The sequence below is a fragment of the Nicotiana tabacum genome, chromosome 24, assembly GCF_000715075.1.
Source record: "Nicotiana tabacum cultivar K326 chromosome 24, ASM71507v2, whole genome shotgun sequence".
Classification (NCBI taxonomy): Eukaryota; Viridiplantae; Streptophyta; class Magnoliopsida; order Solanales; family Solanaceae; genus Nicotiana; species Nicotiana tabacum.
Genome location: NC_134103.1, coordinates 108,020,916 through 108,046,943, shown reverse-complemented (window position 1 = coordinate 108,046,943; position 26,028 = coordinate 108,020,916).

Here is a 26,028-nt window from a genome sequence, read left to right as displayed (position 1 = left end):
TCTATTGTAAGCGCGTGCCATTCTTTGTTGGTATAACTGACCAAAACAAACTACCGCCAAACGCTTTTCATCAATCAAATTCAACGGTTCCAATCGGGACTTCACCCAGTCAGTGTCCTCAATCCCTGCTTCAACAATGATTCAGAGAGAAGGAATCTCAATTTCAGCAGGTATGATCGCTTCAGTTCCATAAACCAATAAGTAGGACATTGCGCCAACTGATGTACGGACAGTTGTCCGGTATCCCAAAAGAGCAAAAGCCAGTTTCTCGTGCCATTGTCTAGACCCTTGGATCATCTTCCTAAGAATCTTCTTGATGTTCTTATTCGCAGCTTCAACAGCTCCATTAGCTTTGGGACGGTAAGGAGTAGAATTGCGATGCTCAATTTTAAATTGTTCACATACCTCCTTCATTAGATGACTATTCAAATTAGCAGCATTATCTGTAATAATGGTTTTTGGAATACCGAAACGACAGATGATGTTGGAGTGAACAAAGTCTACTACTGCTTTCTTGGTAACTGCTTTCAATGTAATAGCTTCCACCCATTTGGTGAAGTAATCAATTGCAACCAAGATGAATCTGTGCCCATTTGAAGCTTTTGGCTCGATTGGGCCAATGACGTCCATTCCCCAAGCAACAAAAGGCCAAGGAGCCGACATAGGATACAACTCTGAAGGTGGCGAGTGAATCAAATCACTATGAATCTGACACTGGTGGCACTTGCGAACAAAACGAAAGCAATCTCGTTCCATAGTAAGCCAATAATGACCTGCCCGAAGGATTTTCTTTGCCAGAACATATTCATTCATGTGCGGACCACAAACTCCCGAATGCACCTCATTCATAATCATTTCAGCTTCTTTGGCATCCACAATCCAGAGTTCTTTTGTATAGGATTTCCCCACTCAAAAAGAAACCATTGGAGAGTCGCCTAATAGTTCTCTTTTGATCCCTGTTAGCATGTTCCGGATATTCTCTTGTGTTCAGACACTATTTAATATCACGATACCATGGTTCACCATCTGGTTCTGCTTCAATTGTATTGCAATAACCATGTTGATACCGAATTTGAATTTCTAATGGGTCAATGTGAGTATTACCCGGATATGGAAGCATTGAGGCTAGGGTGGCCAAGGCATCAGCTAATTCATTGTGAAACCTGGGAATGTACCTGAATTCGATGGACTTGAACCTTTTGCTAAGATCCTCCACACATTGTCTATATGGAATGAGCTTGATGTCTCGAGTCTCCCAATCACCTTGAGCCTACCGAATAAGCAAATCTGAATCTCCCATCACCAACAGTTCATGCACATTTAGATTTATTGCCATGTTCAGACCAATGATGCAAGCTTCATATTCTGCTGTGTTGTTTGTACAGAAAAAATGAAGTCGCGCCATAGCAAGGTAATGTTGCCCAGTAGGTGATACCAGAATTGTCCCAATCCCTACGCCTTTGTTGTTGACAGCCCCATCAAAGTATAGTTTCCAAATTTGACTGTCATCTTGGACTACTTCTTCAACTAAATTAACCTCTTCATCTGGGAAATATGAGTTCAAAGATTCATACTCATCATCAACCGGGTTTTCTGCCAGATGATCAGCCAAAGCTTGTGCCTTCATGGCAGTGCGAGTGACATAAACAATATCAAACTCTGTGAGCAAGATTAGCCACTTTGCCAATTTGCATCTTGGCATCGGCTTCTGAAAGATGTACTTCAGGGTATCCATTCGGGATATGAGGTAAGTTGTATAGGCCAAAAGATAATGCCTAAGCTTCTGGGCGACCCAGGTTAAGGCGCAACATGTCCTTTCCAAAAGAGTGTATTTGGCCTCATAAGTGGTGAACTTTTTGCTCAAATAATATATTGCTTGTTCCCTTTTGCCTGTGGTATCATGTTGACTCAGAACACAACCAAAGGAACTATCCATTACTGACAGATATAAAAACAGAGGCCTATCAAGTTCCGGCGGGACCAAAACAGGGGGATTTGACAAATATTCCTTGATCTTATCAAAAGCTTCTTGGCACTCATCTGTCCACTTGATAGCAGCGTTCTTTTTCAACAACTTAAAAATAGGCTCACATGTGGTTGTAAGCTGCGAGATGAACCTGCTAATGTAATTCAACCTCCCGAGTAAACTCATGACTTCTGTTTTGTTCTTCGGGGGAGGCAGCTCTCGAATGGTCTTTATCTTGGAGGGATCTAACTCAATGCCTCTTCGACTAACTATAAAACCCAAAAGCTTCCCAGAAGGAACTCCAAATGCACATTTGGCTGGATTGAGTTTGAGATTGTACCTTCATAGCCTTTCAAAGAACTTTTTCAAGTCTTGCACATGGTAAGCTTGTGTTCTCGACTTAATGATCACATCATCAACGTACACTTCAATCTCTTTATGCATCATGTCATGGAATATGGTAGTCATGGCTCTCATGTAAGTTGCCCCTGCATTCTTCAAACCGAATGGCATGACCCTATAATAATAAGTTCCCCATGGAGTTGTGAAGGTGGTCTTTTCTGCATCTTCTTTATCCATCAAAATTTGGTGATATCTGGCATAACAATCCACAAAAGATTGGATTTTATGTTTAGCACAATTATCAACAAGGATATGAATGTTGGGTAAGGGAAAGTTGTCCTTTGGACTTGCTTTGTTTAAATCCCTATAGTTAACACAAACTCTGATTTTCCCATCCTTCTTTGGCACTGGCACAACATTTGCTAACCATGTAGTGTATCGGACGACCCCAATCACATTTGCACTTAGTTGCTTCGTGATTTCTTCTTTAATCTTATCACTCATGTCTGTCTTAAACTTCCTTTGTTTTTGCTGGATTGGTGGAAAATTAGGATGTGTGGGAAGCTTATGGACCACTAGATCGGCACTCAAACCCGGCATGTCATCATACGACCAAGCAAATACATCTCTATACTCGAACAAAACTTGAATTATGGGATCTCTCGTCTTTTGTTCAGTATGAATGATTATTTTTGTTTTTCTGGTTTCTTCAGGACTTCCCAGGTTAATTGCCTCAGTTTCATTTAAGTTAGGCTTAGGCTTATTCGCAAATTGAACCAATTCCCTTTTTATTTCTCTAAAAGCCTCATCTTCGTCATACTCAACTTCTTGATTCATTATTTCGAGATTAGACAGCTTTTTAAGATCTGGGCATGAATTCTGCGTGCATGTCATGTTTTTAAAGCCAGCATTATCGAAACTGAAAATGATAAGAAATTAACAAAAATTAGGGAAATAAAAAGATAGAATTTTACTACGAAAATGGAACTTCATTTCATTGAATTTGAAAGGATATAAGGGTTAACATCACAGCAAAGTAATTAAATTAAAATATCTGGATTACAACCCTTAAAATAATCCAAATACAGAAAAAAACAACAAAACAGGCTACCAAGACTCCTTCCTGATGGGAAGAGGATTCGCTTCCCAGTTGCTGAGCGAGGTATCTGGACCAATCAGTTGAACACTTGCACGGCTAGGGCCCTCCCCAACTTGAACCATATTGATCTCATAGAATATCTCCTTGAGACCCTGGAAAACTCCGTCAATGTCATCCTGAGTAGAAGGATTTTGGACTTCTTCAAATTGTGGCTTGACAAAAGAGTAGGCAATGTGAGGGATTGGTTTGGACAGATTCCAACCATTCTTTTTGCAGGCCTTGGCTCTGTCTATGTTAGCTGATGTTGGTTTAAAGCCCAAGCCAAAGGTATTTTTCTTCGAAAATGGAGCAATGGGGTTCACAATTCCTTACAGAGAGGATCCCAATCCTTTTCCTGGTTCATAGCCGTTCCTCAACATCAGCGAAGCTACCATCATAGATGTGGCTGAAAGACGGGGATGCAGAATTGGTTTTCCTTCTTCCACTTGGTCCACCTCAATTACCTCAAATGCTTGATATATGATGTATTAACATCCTTCCTTAGCCTCGATATATGGAATGGACGGGTCTTTATAGACGGATGAGTCGTCCTCCCTATGAACAATAATTTCTTGCCCGTCACACTCGAATTTGACCATTTGATGTAGGGTGGATGGTACAGCTCTGGCCATATGGATCCACGGCCTTCCCAAAAGAAAATTATAGGAAGTTTTCATATCTAACACTTGAAAGACAATGTTAAAATCAACTGGGCCGATTGTCATGGTGAGTTCGATTTCCCCAATAGTGTCTCTTTTTGAACCATCAAAAGCTCTGATGCTGACATTACTGGTTCGAATTCTGTTAGTGTCAATGTTCAGCTGTTGTAGAGTAGAATGAGGACACACATCTACACTTGAGCCTCCGTCAATCATGACTCCTTTTACGTAGTGCCCTTCACATTTGACCATAAGATGCAAAGCTCTATTGTAGCCAGCCCCTTCCTCAGGCAAATCATCATCGCTGAAAGTAATTCTATTTACTTCAAAGAATCTTTCAGCTAATTTTTCTAGCTGATTCACCGTTGTCTTTTCTGAGACATATGCCTCATTCTGAGTTTTGATCAACACACGACAATGCTCTTCTAAATGCAAAAGCAGAGATAACAAAGATATCTGAGCAGGAGTTTTCCTTAGTTGGTCAATGATTGAGTAGTCTTGCATTTTCATCTTCTTAAGGAATTCCTCCGCTTCTTTTTCTGCTACGGGTTCTTTCACTGGCAAGTGACTTTCCCTGGCTTGCTTAGCTTTTCTCAATTCCTCTGGTGAATAACACCTTCCAGAGCGGGTCAAGCCCCCCATTTCACCTGGTTCTTCAACTATCTATTTTCCTTTGTATGTCATGACAGTCTTGTTATAATTCCGGGGAATAGCTTTTGTGTTTGTCACTAGGAGTTGGGAAACAGGTCGGATCACGACTGGCTCTGTTATATTCCTCAAACCATTATTCGAAATGATCTTTTGAATGCCCCCCGGGATGTAAAGTTTTGGCCCACCCAATTGAACCTCAACCTTTTTTGTGCTTCCAGGAACATAGAGAATCGTTTTTTCAGAACATGCCAAGTTCAAACTAGAACTCGCACCTTTCACAATCAACGGTGCCAATTGCGGCGGGCTCACTATCACTTTTGGTTCTGGTCCTATGGTTCTAACAACCATCTCTGTCTTGCCAGACTGCTATAATCCCGATCATCACAAATCATCCCAATAAAATGTGTATTATCATGAGTTGGGAGCAGATTGTTTGTGATATTAGGAGTATCCTCATTGTTTGTTACCACAATTGCCTTTGCTTCAATCAAATTTTCAATGGCTTTCTTTAATGTCCAACAATTTTTGGTACTATGCCCTTGGGTGTTAGAGTGATACTCACATCTTGCATTTGAGTCAAAACCTTTTGAATTTGGATTCACATAACGCGGTATAATAGGTTCAATCAACTTCAACTACATCAACTTTCGAAATAGGCTTGTATACGATTCTCCAATTGGGGTGAACTCTTTCTTTGGCTCCTGTTCTCTCACATATTCTTGTCGGGGACGAGGATTATATGGTGCCTGAAAATTCGGTCGGAGTTGACGGGAGCCTTGTGGAATCGGTACCCGCCATTGTTGGTGATTAGGAGGCCTAGCATAAGCCTGAGCATTAAACACTGTGTATTGTTATAGGGGAACTGAGTATCGGGGACCTTGAGGCGGATAATAATGTTGAGGAGAATTGGATTGTCCTTGTTGGAATTGCACATAAGAAGGAGCTATTCCTCTTTGAACTCCCCCGAACCTAGATGCCATCATGGATCCTTCCTCCTTCATTTTCCGATTTCTGAAACTGCCTGACCCGCTTTGAATTGCTTTTGTGGTCGCCTTAAGGGCTGCCTGACTGCATGCCATTCTCAACTATTTCACCAATCTTAATCACCTCAGCGAAAGGTTTACCAATGGCGGCCAACATGTAATGGAGGTAATCAGGATCCTGATCTTGGAGAAAATAGTCAATCATTTCTGCCTCTTTCATTGGTGGTTTGACCCTAGCAGCCTGCTCTCTCCACTTGATTGCATATTCTCTGAAGCTTTCTGTTGGTTTCTTCTTTATGTTGACGAAAGAGGAGCGGTCTGGCACTATATCAATGTTGTACTGAAACTGTTGGACAAAATCTTGAGCCATGTCATTCCAAACGTGCCAGTGAGAGATGTCTTGATCTATGAACCACTCTGAAGCAATTCCTGTCAAACTTTCCCCAAAATAAGCCATGAGCAATTCTTCTTTGCCTCCCGCTCCCCTTAATTGGTTACAATACCTCTTCAAATGGGCAACGGGATCACCATGCCCATCATACTTATCAAACTTGGGGGTCTTGAAGCTAGGTGGCAAATGAACATGGGGAAACATGCATAGATCATTAAACGAAACACTCTTGTAGCCCCCCAAACCTTGTATGTTTCTCATGGTTTTTATCAAGCTCTTCATTTTTCTGGTTATTTCCTCTTGTTCCATATTCTTTTCGGGCATTTCGATCTAAATTGGGAACATGTTATGAGGAGTATGCTTGTATGAATCTGGAACCTTTAAAGTCAGTTCTGGAGAGTAATGTTGGGCATCATGAGCATCCAGTTGTGGATCATTATTGGACTTTTGAGCAAGAGCCGGTTGAGGGACAGTGAAAGTATGGACAATGGGTATAGTAGGTGGGTCATTTCTGAGGGGTGCGATTGGAGGACGTGGAATGGAGGTACTGGGGATAGTGGGGAAGGTTAATGCTCGGACTGAATCCAGGTTGGTACAATGGGTTACTTGTTATAGAGATAGGCACTTGAGTGGCAACTGACACATTATGAAGATTATCCGAGGGCCCTATGGGTAGTGAGGGCGGTGCTTGTCCATTCACCCAGGCTTGGTACATCTCTGCCAATTGTTGCTTCAACACTCTTACTTCTTCAACCAGTCATGAATCTTGTTCAACCAATTGTCCATGGACATCATCATTATTTGACTCATTCTCACTGTTGTTTGCCATTCTACATTTTCCTTTTGATCTCGTGTTGTAAGAGTGAGTCGCCAGTTTAAACCACAAACCAACCACATCTGTTTTACTTTATCTTTTAAAATGACAAACAATAAACGTGTTAGAGTTAGGCATTTTGCAGATATTAATCACACATTATATGTCATGCACCTAATGCCATTTTCATTTCTAAAATGATCTTGGAAGGCTTTATGCTTCATCCTGGCTTATTGATTTATTTCCTCTTGAATTTAACGGATTTTTTTCTTTTCTTTTTTATTTCTTTTAAGATTAATTATGGCTATGATTGCATCCGATGAGGATTGCCTACATATCATGACGCCGCATGAATCAAACCATTACGTAGTTCAGGGGAGAAATAATAACAATTTTGATTTTTTTGATTTATTTTTTTATTTTTTTAAAAAAAAATAAAATAAAATAGAACAGACTAAAATATTTTTCATTCATTTTCAACCAATTTTTTATATATATACAATGAGATAAAAGGAAATATATAAAAACTGACTCTACTGACTCTAAAGACATGAACATGACTGGAATAAAATAAATATTGATAAGAATAAAAGACTCCAAATATAAAATTAAAATGCGATAAACGAAAATGAAACTAAAAGCTAATTGATTGCACTAAAACTTAAGTCTTCAATGGTCTTCTTACTTAAATTGATATCATCAATGATCTACATCTCTTGGCCTCCATTCTCCCCCCAAAGTCTCGTACAAATTTTGAAACACTACTGGCAACTGTGGGACTAGAGCACGTGCCTGTTGACCAACTTTCTCATTGTTTAGATGGCGATGATCATCATGAATATATGCTGCTTTTTCTGCCAATCGAAGTACTTGCTCTCTAGCTTGCCCCATATTCACGTGATAATTCTGCAACCATATCTGGGTGGTGTTGAAGGCGTGCCCCATCTGAGCCTCCCGTCCCTTATATTCTTCAATGCGACGGTTTAGAACACCTCTCTCAATCATCCACTGATGCCACTCTGCCTCGAAATCTGCATGTTGATGACCCTTCTTCTGCCTTTTTATTTCTTCTAATTGTGCATGAAGCTGACCCTTTGAGCGTATCCAGTGGGCCCTTTCTCTTTCAAACAACTCTTTCTGCTAATCAAACTCCAATTGTTGTTGGTTCGCATCTTTTTCAATGATACTCAAGTCTTCTTGCAGCTTATGTATTTCAGCATTTTTGTTCGCCTCAACTCTTCTAACTAAACCAATCGTGTGTGCCAGTTCTTCTTCTAAGCAGGCCGCCTCATTTTTAGCATATTTTAGATCTTTATCCATGACCCGTAAGGCAAGTTGATAATTTTTCTCAATATTTAAACGAATCTGAGCGACTCCGGCTTGCTGCTGGGCTTGTTGTTTGGCTATGGTCATTTGAGCATGCTCCAATTCCTCTTTCAGCCTTTCTATAGTTCTTTGATCATTTCTCCTCCTGTTCGACCCCTCAGGCCTATCTCCAAACGGCGAAGGATCATTAAACCAGGTAATATATTCAGGGATCACCTCTCCACGATCTCGGTCTTCTACCATCTCATTCAACTCCGAGACTTTACTTGCATACCAAATTTTTATAATTTCTTCTTCATCATGAGGTTGATCTTTACCAAAATCATAACAGAACTTGCTCATATCTCGTGTTGGTGGCACCTCTTGTAGTCGTGCAAACTGGAGCATTACCCGAAGTGGAGCATAGGGCTGAACACCATCCAATCCTATGAGTACCAAATAAGAATGGTATGCAGACTCACAGATGACCTCTTTAGAGGAAAACCAATCGTAATTCCAAGTGATCCGTTTGGCGTACAGAGTAAGATAGTTCTTTCCAGGCATCTATCCCTTCTGGTAAGTCACATTCGTCAATTCTTTTCTAGTGATCATAAGTATGATTGGGCCATAGCTCCCTAAAATCAGTGATCGTAGGATGACGATAAAAATGCTCCAAAAACCATATCTGTAGCAAAATGTTGCAACCATCAAAGTTTCGCGCGCCCAATTTACATCTAGTTAAAGCATGAAAAATACAAGAAAGAATCATAGGGACCAAAGTATAATCATCCCCTTCTGAAGTCAGAGCCTCAACTACACCTGCCAAGCGGAGGTCAATGCGTCCTTCCCTTTCCGGGAAAATTACGCGCCCCAAAAACGCAACCATAAATGCAAACCTTCTGTGAACCTTTCATGTTTCTTTATTTTTCTTTGATTTTAATTTTTCCACATTCCTTTCAAAATTGCATTCTAGGCCATACAAGTGAAACAGAAATCCCAACTTAACCCACTTGCCTCCTAAACCTTCATATTGTCCGTAATTTATATTCAGGAGCTTCAGAAACTTACCCTCATTCACATTTTTTGGTACTACGGGCCTTTAGCGGCGAAGATTGTGGCCCCACCCCTGAAAATGGGCGATTTCCTCCAAATTCGAAGTCATTTCACAGTCGGTAAAACGGAACACATTATTTTCAGGATCCCAGTGCGGAATTAAAGCTTCGATCACATCCCTCCTGGGCTTGATTGTCATCATGTGAACCAAATGTCCCAAATACTTCTTTATTTGGTTTTGCTCATATTCCTTAAAGTCTCTCTACCAATCCCACAACAACTGTGGTATCTGATCGACAATCAGAAAATCCGGTATCCCTTCTGATCTGGGCCTCTTTTCAGATTTATCTCTTTTTTCACTCATGGTGTACCTGTTTACCCAGACACGAGGTTAGACTTTAATCAAATATATTATTGACACAAAAAATCTGATTTCTTGGATTTTGACTCTATAAAAATAAAAAATAAAATCCAAACTGTGGGACTAAAAAATTAATTACATTAGTAAAATAATCATGAAATTAAAAAATAAAAGGCTCAAAATAACTATTTTTTCGTAAAAACAAGTGAACAGAAAAAAAAACTGGCCTCTTTTGTTAAAACGACCATTTCACATTTCTAAGGAATGTTTCAAGGCTATTTCGACAAAAGGACCGGACGCAAGGATAAAACTAGTCAAAAGAGATAAAACTGACAAAGTGACTATATTATTATTATTATTATTATTTGAAAAAAAAACAATAACAGTCCATAGACACTTTTTTTTTTGTTTTTTTTTGGGGGGGGGGGGGGGAGGGTCGAACCTGATGAAGGTTGCCTACGAATCTCACATCTGGTGAGAATCAAACCCGCGTAGTTCGGTCTAAATAAATAAATAAATAAAACCATTTTAAAAATTGTGATTTTACACATTAGAACCCTTCAAAATTTTGTTTTTTTAAAAAAAATAAATGGGTCTTTTATGAAAATTTTGAGGAAATTTTCTCTTTCTCTCTTCCCTGTTCAATCAATCTATCCTAAAGCCGGTCAACATTTCAGTAAAGCCTACCAAATAATGTTACATGTAGCATAGAAAAATGAACATGTTGGTCTAAAAAATTGGTACCTGTCCTATACGGGCCCGACCCCTGTGCCGAGTCCCGCTATGTCCAATGCACATGATGCAAATAAAGCGTAGCCTACTAGGGATATTCATTGCTGGTAGCTTGTTCTTCTAAGTTTTCAAATCCTAAATGAGATGGTATCTAGACCTGGCTTATCCGAGTGGACGACCCGAGCCGAGGAGCGTCAAGCGTCACCAGTAGTAGAACAGCACTGGCTAGCTAACGGCTCTTCCGCCTAAACATGTGTGACTAAATCCTTCATCAGAAGCTGGTAGGCTAACTGGCTTTATCTCAAGACAGAAATTTTGTGATGCTGGTAGGCAAACACAACATAACTACCTATCAGAAGACTCAGAGAGATGCGAGAGAGGATACAATTTATATCACAGTTCACATAAATATTAAAGCGGTAAATAAGCGACAAATAACACATTAGGCTCCTAAACACAATAATATCCAAAACATAATAAAAGCCAAATAAGAATCAATATACAAAGCTCGAATTCTTATTAATTGGTCCCCGGCAGAGTCGCCAGAGCTGTCACACCTTTTTTTTCTCACGCAACCCTTATTACGAGGTTGGGTTAGAAGAGTTTTTCCAATTAAAGTGACGATTTGAAAAGAGATTATTTATTATTTGGAGTCGCCACTTGGAATTGAGTTTTGGTGTTTCAAGTCACTTTTTATTTGAATCCCTCCTCAAACGGAAGATTTGACTCCTTATTATGGTCTATGAAAACAGAAGACTGAGTAAGAAATTCTGTTGACCGAGGGGAAGGTGTGAGGCACCCCTCGAGTCCCGTGGTTCTAGCATGGTCGCTTTTATTGACATATATCCGGCTTAAATTAATTTTTGACTATTCTTGTATTGTACTGGTTATGGTTTTCCTATTATCACTTAATTAATTATTATATTTTATTAATTGTGTTCACCAAGATGCGGTACGCACACAAGGTACTTCTTTGAAATTAAATGTTAAACCAAGGTACAGAATGTATACGTGATTATAACATAATTATTTTAAATTTAAAGGTATCGAGACGCGGAATGCTCACATGATCCTTTTATTATTTAAGCATATCAATCCAAAGTTCGGGTATGAATACATGGGCTAATATTTAAAGTGCGTCTAAAACTTTTCTAGCGTATTCATGATTTGTTTTTTTCCTAAGTTTGAGATTATTTTGAGGCCATGATTTATGGATATATGGTTATGGAAGGAATATGAAATCTTTTTGCTAAATTATTTACAAGGTCGATTATACCACTACGTTATAAAATAAAAAATAAAATTGTAACTAACTTTTTCCTAGCGAATTTGGCAGATTAAAAGAGAATGGAGACAATATAGCAAGAGCAATAAAAATGTTCTTATTCCCAACTCTCATCTCAGTCATATCCAAACAATTTTTCATATCTATTTATCAACAAAGCTAATAGGTCTCTTAATAACGAGTAAGGTTCCATCACAACACAAAAATGAGATACGATAACAAATACCTAGATACATAGAAAATGGCTAATATTAGGTATATCAATAACACAAAATGAGATATAATAAAGTGAGATAGAAGTGAACTTTTTTTTTGTGACTTTTATTTTCTTAAATTTTCTTCAAAGGCTACGGTCTAATGAAACAAGTGGATCTAAATACACATAAATAACAAAATTTTAAAATTTGCTCTACACTAAACTGGACAGTGTGCCGAACTCAATTCACCCAACTTTTATATAGGTTTACCAAATGGTCGTTCCTCTTAAAATTGTTTACTCAAATCTCGACTTAGGCCGTAGGGATTTAGCACCTCATAAACAAGCTTAAAAATATTATCATTTTCATGTTGAACAAAATTAACGAAGCCGAACTTACTCAATGAGAACATATCTATACAATGAGATTATTCATTTAAGACTAAGATGAGTTGAAATATATAGTAAAGAACAACCTAACAAAGTATAATTACCTCAACCAAACACAAAGTTGATAGACATGATGTACTGCACTTGATCACGAATTTGGTAATGTCTAAGACTTAAACTGCTAAAAACAAAACTAACGAACCTAACAAATGAGATAAGAATTGCAAAATTAAGATCTTTAAATAATTCACAAAGTATGACTAAAGGAAGACTACCACTCCTAGTATATTGATTCATATGAGAAAACCCAGAAAGTAACTTAGAAATTTTTTACATATTATTATTATCTCTGTTAGTCTATTCTATTGAATCATCTGATTCCCTCGTATATTATGCATAGAAATACACACATCTAAATAACTTAGATATTCTTTAAACTAATTTAGTGAAACATATCAAATCAAAAGAAAACTTCACAACAAATCATTCAAGGAGGAACAAGAGATGTTCAAAATAATTATCTCATTCATCATCGTCAAGCATTATTAGCAAAAGGAAAGTGGGGAAGAACGGACCTTAAGGAGATTTTACTATATATAGAGAGAATCTGGAATACAACAACTTTCGGAGACTGAATTAGATCAATAAAGGCGAACCACGACCAAAAAACGAACCTCAACGGCGATAAACTCGAGCAAACCCGCAATCTTTCGAACTCGGACCACAAATATAGAATTTCTATTTCTTTTGATAAAAGGAAAACAGAGGTGATGTCTTTCTTTTTGAACTAGAGCTTCATCCGAAGAAGAAAGTCATACTTTTTCCTTTATGTTTTCTCTCAATTTTTCCGTCCTTTTCTTTTTTTCTTCTGAAGTGTGTTATATAGAGGTGTATATTGTATAACTAATGTGAGAAAGTGGTGAGAAGAGTGGGAGAAATGGGAAGTGAGGGGTGGATATGTGGGGATACGTGAGGGATATGGGAAAAATGCGGATTATGGTATTTTATTTTTAAAGCAAAAATCAGATTTTAAATAAAGTTTGATAATAAACTTTATCACTTTAACGTGATTTTACTTCATTTTTGATTTTTTTCTTTTATTTTAAAAGCTAATTAAATTATGAAGATAAGAAGAATAACCAACAATTCTTACAATATAAGAAAATTAAATATTTACATATACTTTAAATGATACTAAGAAAGATTCTATAACTTGCTTAATAAAATACTAATTAAAAGATAGCAAATATTTTTTTTTTGTAAAATTTCTTTTTCTCTTTATAAATAAAAATGAAATTTGTACTATAAGTATGTGAATATTTTTGTAGTTTTTAAAATTTTTTTCCAAATAAAACCTATTAAGAGTAAGATAAAAGTTTAAAATATTAAGATTAGACCTAAAAGAAATATTTTACACTAAAATAGTATCGAATTTGGGTGCGGTCAAAAATTAGGTGTTCACACTGACCGCGTTCGCGAAGGGTAAAAATCCCAGAAACAGAACTTAAGTTCTGAAAATGGGGTTTCGACCCATTTTCAACTCCTTCCCATTTTTGAGCTCGGGTAAGATGATTTTTAGGCGATTTTTACTGGAAAACATTGGGGTAAGTGTTCTTTATCCTACACTGATTATATTTCATGATTCCATACTCGTTTATATCATGAATCCGTGAATTTATGGAAGAAAAATCAGATTTTTCAAAAATCTTCCAAAAATGAAACTTTAAGATTTGAAGGTCCATTTGATATCGGAATTGGAAAAATTTTGTATGGTTGAACTCGTATCGAAACGGGTGTTCGGATTTCATAATTTTTTTCGAGATTTGAGACGTGGGTCCCACTGTCAAATATTTTAATGAATTTCGGATTTTTATCCGGAACATTTGTAAATTCATATGGAATTAATTCCTATGATTCGTATTGAATATATCGAATTGTTTTTGAATATATTTGAAGCTTTTGGAGGTAAATTTAAAAGGAAAAGTTGTGGTTGAATAATTGATTGAAATTTGCAAAGCGAGGTAAGTGTCGGGGTTAACCTTGACTTGAGGGAATAGAACCCTTAAATTATTTGTTATGTGAATTGCATGTGAACGATGTATAGGCGAGGTGACGAGTGTCTATACATCATCAAATTAATTGTTTGTGTACTTACTTGAAAAATTATATATTATTTTTAATCATAAATTAATTATTATAATAATTGTTTCTGTCTTATTCTTGTCAAATATTAATTCTTGAATTCCTGCATTAATTGTTACATGCTATTTGAATTATGTGTTTTAATTGTTATTTGATATTTAGCATATTAAATATTAAACTGCCTATTTCTCCCTAATTTCTATAATAATTTGTTATTTGTCATTATTTGTTTTATAATTTAATCATAATTGTTGTATGCTTGTTGTCTTATGATTTCATATTAATTGTTGCATTTATTGGGAAAATTCCTTCGATAAGAATTGGTAAATGAAAATACTGGAGGAACGGGTTGCACGCCGCAACAGAATTAATTGAAATGGATATATTGGAGGATCGGGTTGCACGCCGCAACAGACTTATTAAGAAGTCAATATTGGAGGATCGGGTTGCACGCCGCAATAGACTTATTAAAAAGTCAATATTGGAGGATCGGGTTGCACGCCGCAACAGACTTATTAAAAGTCCATATTGGAGGATCGGGTTGCACGCCGCAACAGACTTATTAATAGTCCATATTGGAGGATCGGGTTACACGCCGCAACAGACTTGATTAAAATGAATATATTGTGAGAACGGGTTGCACGTTGCAACAGAATTGAATGTGAATATGTTGTGAGAGCGGGTTGCACGCTGCAACAGAATGATTGAAATGATAATTGGTTATGACTAATGAGTTGGCTTCAATTATTATAAATGAGTTACTTGATTTATTTCTATTATTGTTGTTGTTATCAATATTGCGTACATGTTAATGTAAGTGAACCGCCTTAGCCTCGTCACTACTTCATCGAGGTTAGACTCAACACTTACAAGTACATGGGGTCGGTTGTACTGATACTACACTCTGCACTTCTTGTGCATATTTTGGAGTTGGTCCCAGCGGCGTACCGTAGACTTGCTAGGATTTCAGCTATTCAGAGGAGACTTGAGGTATAACTGCACGGCGTTCGCAGTTCTGAAGTCCCCATCAACTTTACTTTAGCTGTGTGTTTGTTTCCAGACAGCTTTATTTTATTCAGACCTTTATTTGTATTTATTCTAGAAGCTCGTGCACTTGTGACACCAATTATGGGATGGTATTTAGACACCATTATTTTTATGGATTATTTCACTACATTTCAAACTTTGCTTCCGCATTCGTTTCCTTGTTATTAATAAATTTAAAATTGTTTTAAAAATGGATAATATTATTATAACGTTGGCTTGCCTAGCAAGTAAAATATTAGGCGCCATCACGGTCCGAAGGTGAGAATTTCGGGTCGTAGGTCTCATGAGTCACGAGCAAGCATAGTAGAGTCTGAAGGATCGGTACGGAGACGTCTGTACTTATCTCTCAGAGGCTATGAAGTTTAGGAACAATATCACTTCTTTCTTATTCTGTCATGCGATTTTATTCTATCATTGATGATTGAACCATTCTACTCGTATTCTCTCACAGATGGTGAGAACACGTAATACCTCTACCGATAGACATGGACCAGACCCCCCGGTGGCAACTATGGCCAGGGGTAGAGGTCGAGGTCGAGGTCATGCTAGAGGCCGATGCAGAGGCCGAGGTAGAGCTCAGTCCAGAGCTCGAGCAGCTGCACCTGTTGGAGAACCTTAGGTGGACCTTCAGGAGGAGGTTCCAGTTCAGAATGTACCAGTTGGACCAGTTCAGGTCCCGGAAGGATTCATAGCCACTCTAGTACTTCAGGACGCTCTAGTCCGTTTGGTAAGTCTTATGGAGGGCGTAGCCCAGAATGGTACATTTCTAGTGGCACCAGCCATCTCACAGGATTGGGGGAGGAGAACAAACTCCCACTACTCCCGCTCCGGAGCATATGGCTTCCCATAATCAAGCTCTAGCAGCCCCGCTAGTTAGGGTAGTTCAGCCAGTTATTGCGGCATAGATCGGTGATAGGCCCGCCATGTCTTTTGAGGCCTTATTGAGACTGGATAGGTTCACTAAGCTCTTTCTAGTTCACTTCAGTGGTTCACCTTCTGAGGACCCACAGGATTATCTTGAACGTTGCCATAAGGTATTGCGGAACATGGGTATAGTTGAGACCAATGGAGTTAATTTTGCTGTATTCCCGATGATGGGTTCCACCAAGATGTGGTGGAGAGATTATACATTGATCCGACCAGTCGGATCACCTGCACTTACCTGGGAGTAGTTCTCTCACCTATTTCTGGAGAAGTTCCTCCCTATCACACTGAGAGAGGAATTCCGCAAGCAATTTGAGCGTCTACAGTAGGGAAATATGAATGTTACTCAGTATATGTTCCGTTTTGTGGATTTGGCCCGTCATGCTCTCCTTTTACTACCTACGGAGGGAGAGAGAGTGAGGAGGTTTATTGAGGGACTCACTCACCCTATCAGACTTCAAATGGCCAATGAAATCGGAAATGAGATTTCTTTTTAGGTGGCTGCTAATGTCGCCAGGAGGATCGAGATGGTTCTTGCATAGGAGAGAGGGTAGAGGTCTGATAAGATGCCTCATCAGTTCAGTGGTTTCAGTGGTGCCTCGTCGGGAGGCAAGAGTAATTTTGGTAGGGGTCATCCTCCCAGACCATTTCATTCAGCACTTCATGTATCTCTCGGTGCTTCAAGGAGTCACGGTCCTATTATGCCTTACTCTGGGCAGCCAGTATTCAGTGCACATTCAGCTCCTATCAGTGCACCACCACTCCAGAGTTACTACAGTGGTTATCCGGCCCATCTGGGTCAACTTCAGCTTCAACAGCCACGGCATCAGGATGGGTGTTATAAGTGTGGTAACATTGGTCACATTAGGAGGTATTGCCCTAGATTGGCGAGTAACAGATCTCGATAAGATTCTCGTGCCATCATACCGGCACCGGTTGCTTCACCGCCTGCTCAGCCAGCTAGAGGTAGGGGTCGGGCAGCTAGAGGTGGAGGTCAGACTATTAGAGGTGGAGGTCAGGCTATTAGAGGTAGAGGTCAGACCGTTAGAGGTGGAGGCTAGCCAGTCAGAGGCCGTCCCAGGGACGCAGTTTAGGGTAGTGGGGCCCAGCCCCAATTTTATGCTTTTCCAGCTAGGCCTGAGGCTGAGTCATCTGATGCTGTGATCACAGGTATTATTCCAGTTTGCCATAGAGATGCTTCAGTTCTATTTGATCCAGGATCTACTTATTCCTATGTGTCCTCCTATTTTGCTTCATATTTGGTTGTGCCTTATGATTCTCTGAGTGCTTCTGTATGTGTATCTACACTGGTGGGAGACTCTGTTGCAGTAGATCATGTCTATTGTTCGTTTGTGGTTACTATTGGTAATCTTAAGACTAGTGTGGATCTTCTACTTCTTGATATGGTAGATTTTGATGTCATATTGGGTATGGATTGGTTGTCTCCTTATCATGCTATATTGGACTGTCATGCCAAGATAGTGACCCTAGCTATGCCGGGGTTACCTCAGTTAGAGTGAAAAGGAACTCCTGGTCATTCTGCCAGCAGGGTTATTTCTTATATGAAAGCTCGGCGTATGGTAGAAAAAGGGTGTCTAGCCTATTTAGCTTATATTCATGATCCCAGTGCGGATGTCCCTTCTATGGACTCAGTACCAATTTTCGTGAATTTTCAGAAGTATTTCCTGCAGATCTGTCGAGGATGCCACCCGACAGAGATATTGACTTCTGTATTGATTTGGCTCCGGGCACTCAGCCCATTTCTATTCCACCATACCGTATAGCCCCTTCGGAGTTGAAAGAATTGAAAGAGCAGTTACAAGACTTGCTTGATCAGGGATTCATTAGACCTAGTGTCTCGCCCTGGGGTGCACCAGTATTATTTGTAAAGAAGAAAGATGGCTCTATGTGGATGTGTATAGACTATCGGCAGTTGAACAAGGCCACTATCAAAAACAAATATTCGCTGCCAAGAATTGATGACTTATTTGATCAGCTTCAGGGTGCCAAGGTATTTTCGAAGATTGATTTGAGATCTGGTTACCATCAGTTGAAGATTAGGGCATCTGATGTCCCTTAGATAGCTTTTCGGACTCGGTATAGGCATTACGAGTTCCTAGTGATGTCATTTGGGTTGACAAATGCTCCAACAACATTTATGGATTTGATGAATCGGGTGTTCAAGTCTTATTTGGATTCTTTTATGGTTGTATTCATTGATGATATCTTGATTTACTCCAGCAGTCGAGAGGAGCAAGAGCAGCATCTTCGAAGTGTGCTGCACACATTGAAGAATAATCAGTTATATGCCAAGTTTTCAAAATGTGAGTTTTGGTTAGACTCAGTTGCCTTTTTGGGGCATGTTGTATCGGCAGAAGCCATAAAGGTGGATCCTAAGAAGATTGAGGCTGTTCAGAATTGGCCTAGACCTACTTCAGTTACAGAGATCTGGAGTTTCCTGGGTTTAGCAGGTTATTATCGTCGGTTCGTGGAAGGGTTTTCATCCATAGCAAGCCCATTGACCAGATTGACCCAGAAAGGTGTCCCATTCAGATGGTCAGATGAGTATGAGATGAGCTTTCAGAAGCTCAAGACCACTTTGACTACGGTGCCAGTGTTGGTATTACCCACAGGTTCAGGATCGTATACGGTATATTGTGACGCATCTCACATTGGGCTTGGTGCAGTATTAATGCAAAATGGCAAGGTAATTGCATATGCGTCGCGGCAGTTGAAAGTTCACGAGAAGAATTATCTTGTTCATGACTTAGAATTGGCAGTCATTGTTCATGCGCTGAAGATTTGGAGGCATTACCACTACGGCATCTCGTGTGAGGTATTTACTAATCATCGTAGCCTTCAGTATCTGTTCAAACAAAAGGATCTTAATTTGAGGCAGAGAAGATGGTTGGAGTTGTTGAAAGACTATGATATCACCATTTTGTATCACCCCGGAAAGGCCAATGTGGTGGTTGATGCTTTGAGTAGAAAGGCTATGAGTATAGGCAGTCTTGCGTATATTCCGGTTGGTGAGAGGCCATTAGCTGTAGATGTTCAAACTCTGGCTAATCAGTTCGTGAGGTTAGACGTTTCAGAACCCAGTCGGGTTCTAGCTTGCACAGCCGCTCAGTCTTCTTTATATGAGCACATAGGAGAGAGGCAGTATGATGATCCTCACTTACTTATCCTTAAGGACACAGTGCAGCACGGTGATGCCAAACAGGTTACTGTAGGGAAAGATGGTGTTCTGCGAATGCAGGGTCGTATTTGTGTGCCTAATGTGGATGGGCTTCGTGAATTAATTCTTGAAGAGGCACACAGTTCCAGGTATTCTATTCATCCAGGTACCGCTAAAATGTATCAAGATTTGCGGCAACATTATTGGTGGAGGAGAATGAAAAAGGATATAGTTGCATATGTAGCTCGGTGTCTGAATTGTCAGCAAGTTAAGTACGAACATCAGAGACCTGGTGGTTTGCTTCAGAAGTTAGAAATTCCTAAGTGGAAGTGGGAGCATATCACTATGGATTTTGTTGTTGGGCTCCCACGGACTCAGAGAAAATTTGACGCAGTTTGGGTCATTGTGGACAGGTTGACCAAATCAGCCCATTTCATTCCAATGGCAGTTACCTATTCTTCAGAGAGGTTAGCTGAAATTTACATTCGTGAGATTGTCCGCCTTCACGGTGTACCTGTGTCTATTATTTCAGATCAAGGTACGTAGTTTACCTCACATTTCTGGAGACCTGTACAGCGTAAGTTAGGCACACGAGTGGAGTTGAGTACAGCATTCCATCCACAGACAGACGGACAGTCAGAGCGCACTATTCAGATATTGGAATATATGCTTCGCGCTCGTGTTATAGACTTTGGAGGTTCTTGGGATCATTTCTTACCACTTGCGGAGTTTTCTTATAATAATAGCAACCAGTAGAGCATTCATATGGCTCCATATGAGGCATTATATGGAAGGCGATGCCGATCGCCAGTTGGTTGGTTTGAACCGGGAGAGGCTCGATTGTTGGGTACCGATTTGGTACAAGATGCCTTGGATAAGGCCAAGATTATTCAGTATCGACTTCGCACAGCTCAGTCTAGGCAAAAGCGTTATGCCGACCGTAAAGTTCGTGATATTGCATTCATGGTTGGAGAACAAATATTGCTCCGAGTTTCACCTATGAAAGGTGTAATGAGGTTCAGAAAGAAGGGCAAGTTGAGCCCTAGGTATATCGGACCCTTTGAAATTCTTGAAAGGGTGGGTGAAGTAGCCTACAGGCTTGCATTGCCACCTAGTTTATCAGCGGTTCATCTGGTGTTCCATGTGTCTATGCTCCGAAAATATCATGGTGATCCGCCCCATGTGTTAGATTTCAGCTCAGTCCAATTGGACAAAGATTTGACCTACGAGGAAGAGTCGGTGGCTATTCTAGCCCGGCAGGTCCGACAGTTAAGGTCTAAGAGTTATCCTTCAGTTCGGGTGCAATGGAGAGGTCAGCCGGTAGAGGCATCTACCTGGGAGTCCGAGTCGTACATGCGGAGTAAATATCCACACCTTTTCTCCAGCTCAGGTACTTTTTCTAATTCCGTTCGAGGACGAACGTTTGTTTTAGAGATGGAGAATGTGATGACCCAAAATGTCATCTTTAAATTTAATAAGTAATTCTATGTTCTAAGACCTCTAAAAGCACCATTTATCATTCCTCGACTTGCGTACGCAGTCCGTACAATTTTTCGAAAAGTTTTGATGTGAAAAATAGATTAAAATATGAGATAGAGCTTTAAAACTCAACTAAGTTGACTTTGGTCAATATTTTGAGCAAACGAATCCGGATCAGTATTTTAAAAATTCCGGTAGGTCCGTATCATGATTTGGGACTTGCGCGTATGCCCGTAATCAAATTCCGAGGTCCCTAGCTCGAGATATGGAATTTTGAAGAAAAATTAAAAGCTTGAAAGCTTAATGATTTCTAAGAAATTACTGATGTTGGATTTATTGACCTCGGGTCCGTATTTGGGTTCCGGAGCTCGGTGTAGGTCCACTATAAACTTTATGACGTGTCTGCCAAATTTGGTGAGAATCGGAGGTGATTTGACGTGATTCAGACGTCCGGTTGTAAGAATATAAGCTTCAAAGTTTTCTTGAAAACTTCCTTTGATTTAGTGTCCGATTCGTAGTTTTAGGTGTTATTTTGGCGATTTGATCGCGCAAGCAAGTTCGTATGATGTTTTAGGACTTGGGTGCATGTTTGGTTTGGAGCCCAGAGGGCTCGCGTTGATTTTGGGTGGTTAACAGACCATTTTTGGACTTGGAAAAAACTGCAGAAATCTGCTTCTGGTATCCTTTTTCGCGTTCGCGAGAGGTGGCTCGCGTTCGTGAAGAAGAAACTGGAGGCAGGTGAAATTTACTCTTCGCGTTCACGAAGAGGGGGACGCGTTCGCGAAGGGAAGAGGGCAGTGTTCATCGCGAACGCGTGGAAGCGTTCGCGTTCGCGACATTGCCTTCGCGTTCGCGAAGAGCAAAGTTTCGACAGCACAAATTTGTGCTTCACGAACGCGAGGCACTGACCGCGTTCACGAAGGGTACAAATCCCAGAAACAAAACTTAAGTTCTGGAAATGGGGTTTCGACCCATTTTTTAGCTCGGGTAAGACGATTTTTGGGCGATTTTCACGGTAAAACATTGGGGTAAGTATTCCTTATCCTATATTGATTATATTTCATGATTCCATACTCGTTTATATCATGAATCCGTGAATTTATGGAAGAAAAATCAGATTTTTCAAAAATCTTCCAAAAATAAAAATTTAAGATTTGAAGGTCCATTTGATATCGGAATTGGACAAATTTTATATGGTTGAACTCGTATCGGAACGGGTGTTCAGATTTCGTAAGTTTTTCCAGAATTTGAGATGTGGGTCCCACAGCCGAATATTTTAATAAATTTCGGATTTTTATCTGAAAAATTTGTAAATTCATATGGAATTAATTCCTATGATTCGTATTGAATATATCGAATTGTTTGTGAATAGATTTGAAGCTTTCGGAGGTAAATTTAAAAGGAAAAGCTGTGGTTGAATAATTGATTGGAATTTGCAAAGTGAGGTAAGTGTCAAAGTTAACCTTGACTTGAGGGAATAGAACCCTTAAATTATTTATTATGTGAATTGCATGTGAACAACGTATAGGCGAGGTGACGAGTGTCTATACGTCGTCAAATTAATTATTTGCCTGCTTACTTGAAAAAATATATATTATTTTTAATCATAAATTAATTATCATAATAATTGTTTCTCTCTTATTCTTTGTCAAATATTAATTCTTGAATTCCTGCATTAATTGTTACATGCTATTTGAATTATGTGTTTTAATTGTTATTTGATATTTAGCATATTAAATATTAAACTGCCTATTTTCTTCCTGATTTCTATAATAATTTATTATTTGTCATTGTTTGTTTTATAATTTAATCATAATTGTTGTATGCTTGTTGTCTTATGATTTCATATTAATTATTGCATTTATTGGAAAAATTCTTTCTATAAGAATTGGTAAATGAATATACTGGAGGAGCTGGTTGCACGCTGCAACAGAATTGATTGAAATGGATATACTGGAGGAGCGGGTTGCACGCCGCAACAGAATTGATTGAAATGGATATATTGGAGGATCGGGTTGTACGCCGCAACAGACTTATTAAGAAGTCAATATTGGAAGATCGGGTTGCACGCCGCAACAGACTTATTAAAAAGTCAATATTGGAGGATCGGGTTGCACGCCGCAACAGACTTATTAAAAGTCCATATTGGAGGATCGGGTTGCACATCGCAACAGACTTATTAAAAGTCCATATTAAAATATCGGATTACATACCGCAATAGACTTGATTAAAATGAATATATTGTGAGAGCGGGTTGCACGCTGCAACAGAATTGAATGTGAATATGTTGTGAGAGCGGGTTGCACGCTACAACATAATTGGTTGAAATGATAATTGGTTATGACTGCTGAATTGGCTTCAATTATTATAAATAAGTTACTTAATTTATTTCTATTATTGTTGTTGTTATCAGTATTGCGTACAGGTTAATGTAAGTGAACCGCCTTAGCCTCGTCACTACTTCGTCGAGGTTAGGCTCAGCACTTACTAGTACATGGGGTCGGTTGTACTGATACTATACTATGCACTTCTTGTGCAGATTTTGGAGTTGGTCCCAGCAACATACCGTAGACTTGCTCGGATTTCAGCTATTCAGAGGAGACTTGAGGTATAACTGCACGGCGTTCGCAGTTCTGAAGTCCCCGTCTACTTTACTTTAGCAGTGTGTTTGATTTCAGACAGCTTTATTTTATTCAGACCTTTATTTGTATTTATTCTAGAAGCTCGTGCACTTGTGACACAAATTCTGGGATGGTATTTAGACACCGTTGTTTTTATGGATTATTTTACTATATTTCAAACTTTGCTTCCGCATTCGTTTCCTTGTTATTAATAAATTTAAAATTATTTTAAAAATGGATAATATTATTTTAACATTGACTTGCCGGGCAAGTAAAATGTTAAGCGTCATCACGGTTCGAAGGTGGGAATTTCGGGTCGTGACACCCCCTTCCAAATTGTAAGTGGACCTACTTTCACATATCATGGGTTATTTTTCTATTTTACATAAAAAATACCGTTTCTATAACAAAATATTTGGTTCGTAGTTCACTATCAATATTATTTTAGTTATATAAATCATTTTCACAAGAGATCACTAAAAACATAATACATATTTTTAGTAAATAAAACAAATTAGATCTTTATAAAGTTATTTTTTTCTATTAGAGATTATTTTATCTTCTATTTTTCTATTTATATGTTTTTCTTTTCGTTCGATTAAAATTTCCTTTTTCTTTTGACTTTTCAAAGGTAAATGTGTGTCATTCTTTTAGTAATGTAAGAAGTACAAAATATTACAACAAATAAAAGGATTCATTCAATTCAAATAAAAATCTATATCTATCTATATCTATACTATATTAAAAGCACGAAAGTCTTTAGTGAAATATCGTTTACCATTTTTATCCTTATAAAATAAATTTTATATTGGACAATATTGTAATTTAAGTTAGATTCCTAATTTTTATAAATAGTTATTTAATTATTTACCTAATATTTAGGATTTCTAAACCAACTAAATTAGGTGTCTTGAATCCTTCCTAATTTGAATTGTGTCATATAATAGATTTGTGTGGGAAAAAAAAACCTAACTCATAAAAATCAAATTATTTTATAAAGTCGTTTACATCACCTTGACCTCCTTTTAGTCTTAGGAGTCTTATTGTTTGTTATTAAATTTTAACCGATTAATTCCTTAGATTATTTTAGGTAAAATTTGGAGCACTTTTGAATTCCTTTAAGGTTTAGGAGTGGAAGACTTTGAAATCCTTTTAGGTTTAGGAGACTAAAAAATTTCATTAATTCTTTACGTTTTAAAAGTTTCACTTTTCTCCGTTAGTGATTGGCCACAATATTTACAAGTCTGTGATGAGCCTCAATATTTACAAGTCTGTGATGAGCCTTTCTCCTTAATTTGTTTTATGTAAGTAGTTTCTTTTATGAATTAGAGCTTTATTTTTTTCTATTGCATATTAGAGAGAGTAAAAGAAGTTATTTAGATTTGTGGCAGAAGAAAGAAGACTGGGAATAAGAGGAAAGACAGTGAAAGATAATTTTTTTTTCTATCTCTTCATACACTAATTTTATTGTTAAATTTGCAACAGGTACAACTTTGGAGAGAATCATATTTGAGCAATTATCAAGTTTGTCTTGCTATCTACAACTTTGTATTTTCCCGCTTTTACTTAATTTCTTTTTCTTTTTCTTTTTTTTAAATCTTTGCATGGATAAAGATAGATTTTTATAATTTTCATATAAGTAGAATATATTTATGTGAATAACTTAACGTAAAATACTCTAACTCGAATGAATGATATGAATCGTTCTTATTTGATACTTTCGTTAAAGCTTGAATTTCACAAGTTATAAAGTTAAAAATATAGGTCTTTGGTATAATGATCCGACCGGTCGTTTTGAGCTCTAGCATGTCATTCAGCGATTTGAGACCCTGAGCAGCTTCACTTCAGGTATTATGACTTGTACGTGTGGTCGGAATTTAATTTCGGGAAGTTCGGAGTTAATTTAGAAAGAAAATTCTAATTTTGGAAGCTTTAATGTGGAGGAATTGACTAAAGGGTATTTTTTGGAGTTAAACGACCTCGGAATCGGGATTTGAAGGTTCAAACAGATTTGTATGATGATTTTGGACTTGGGCGTATGTCCGGATCGGATTTTGGATGACCCGGGAACATTTCGGCTCCTATTGTGGAACTTGGCATTTTGGAAGGATTTAATAAATTTGGGTTGGAGTGCATTTCAATACTATCGATGTCTGTTTGGGATTTCTGAGTCTGGGAATAGCTCTGTATGGTAATTCTGGTACTGGGAGCACGTCCAGATGTGGAATTGGAGGTCCGTAGGTCATTTCGGGGTCATTTGGCGTAAGTTGGAACTTTGAAGGTTTTTGAGACGTTTGACCGGAAGTGGACTTTTTGATATCGGGGTCGGATTCCGATTCCAGAAGTTGGAGTAGGTTCGTAATGTCAATTA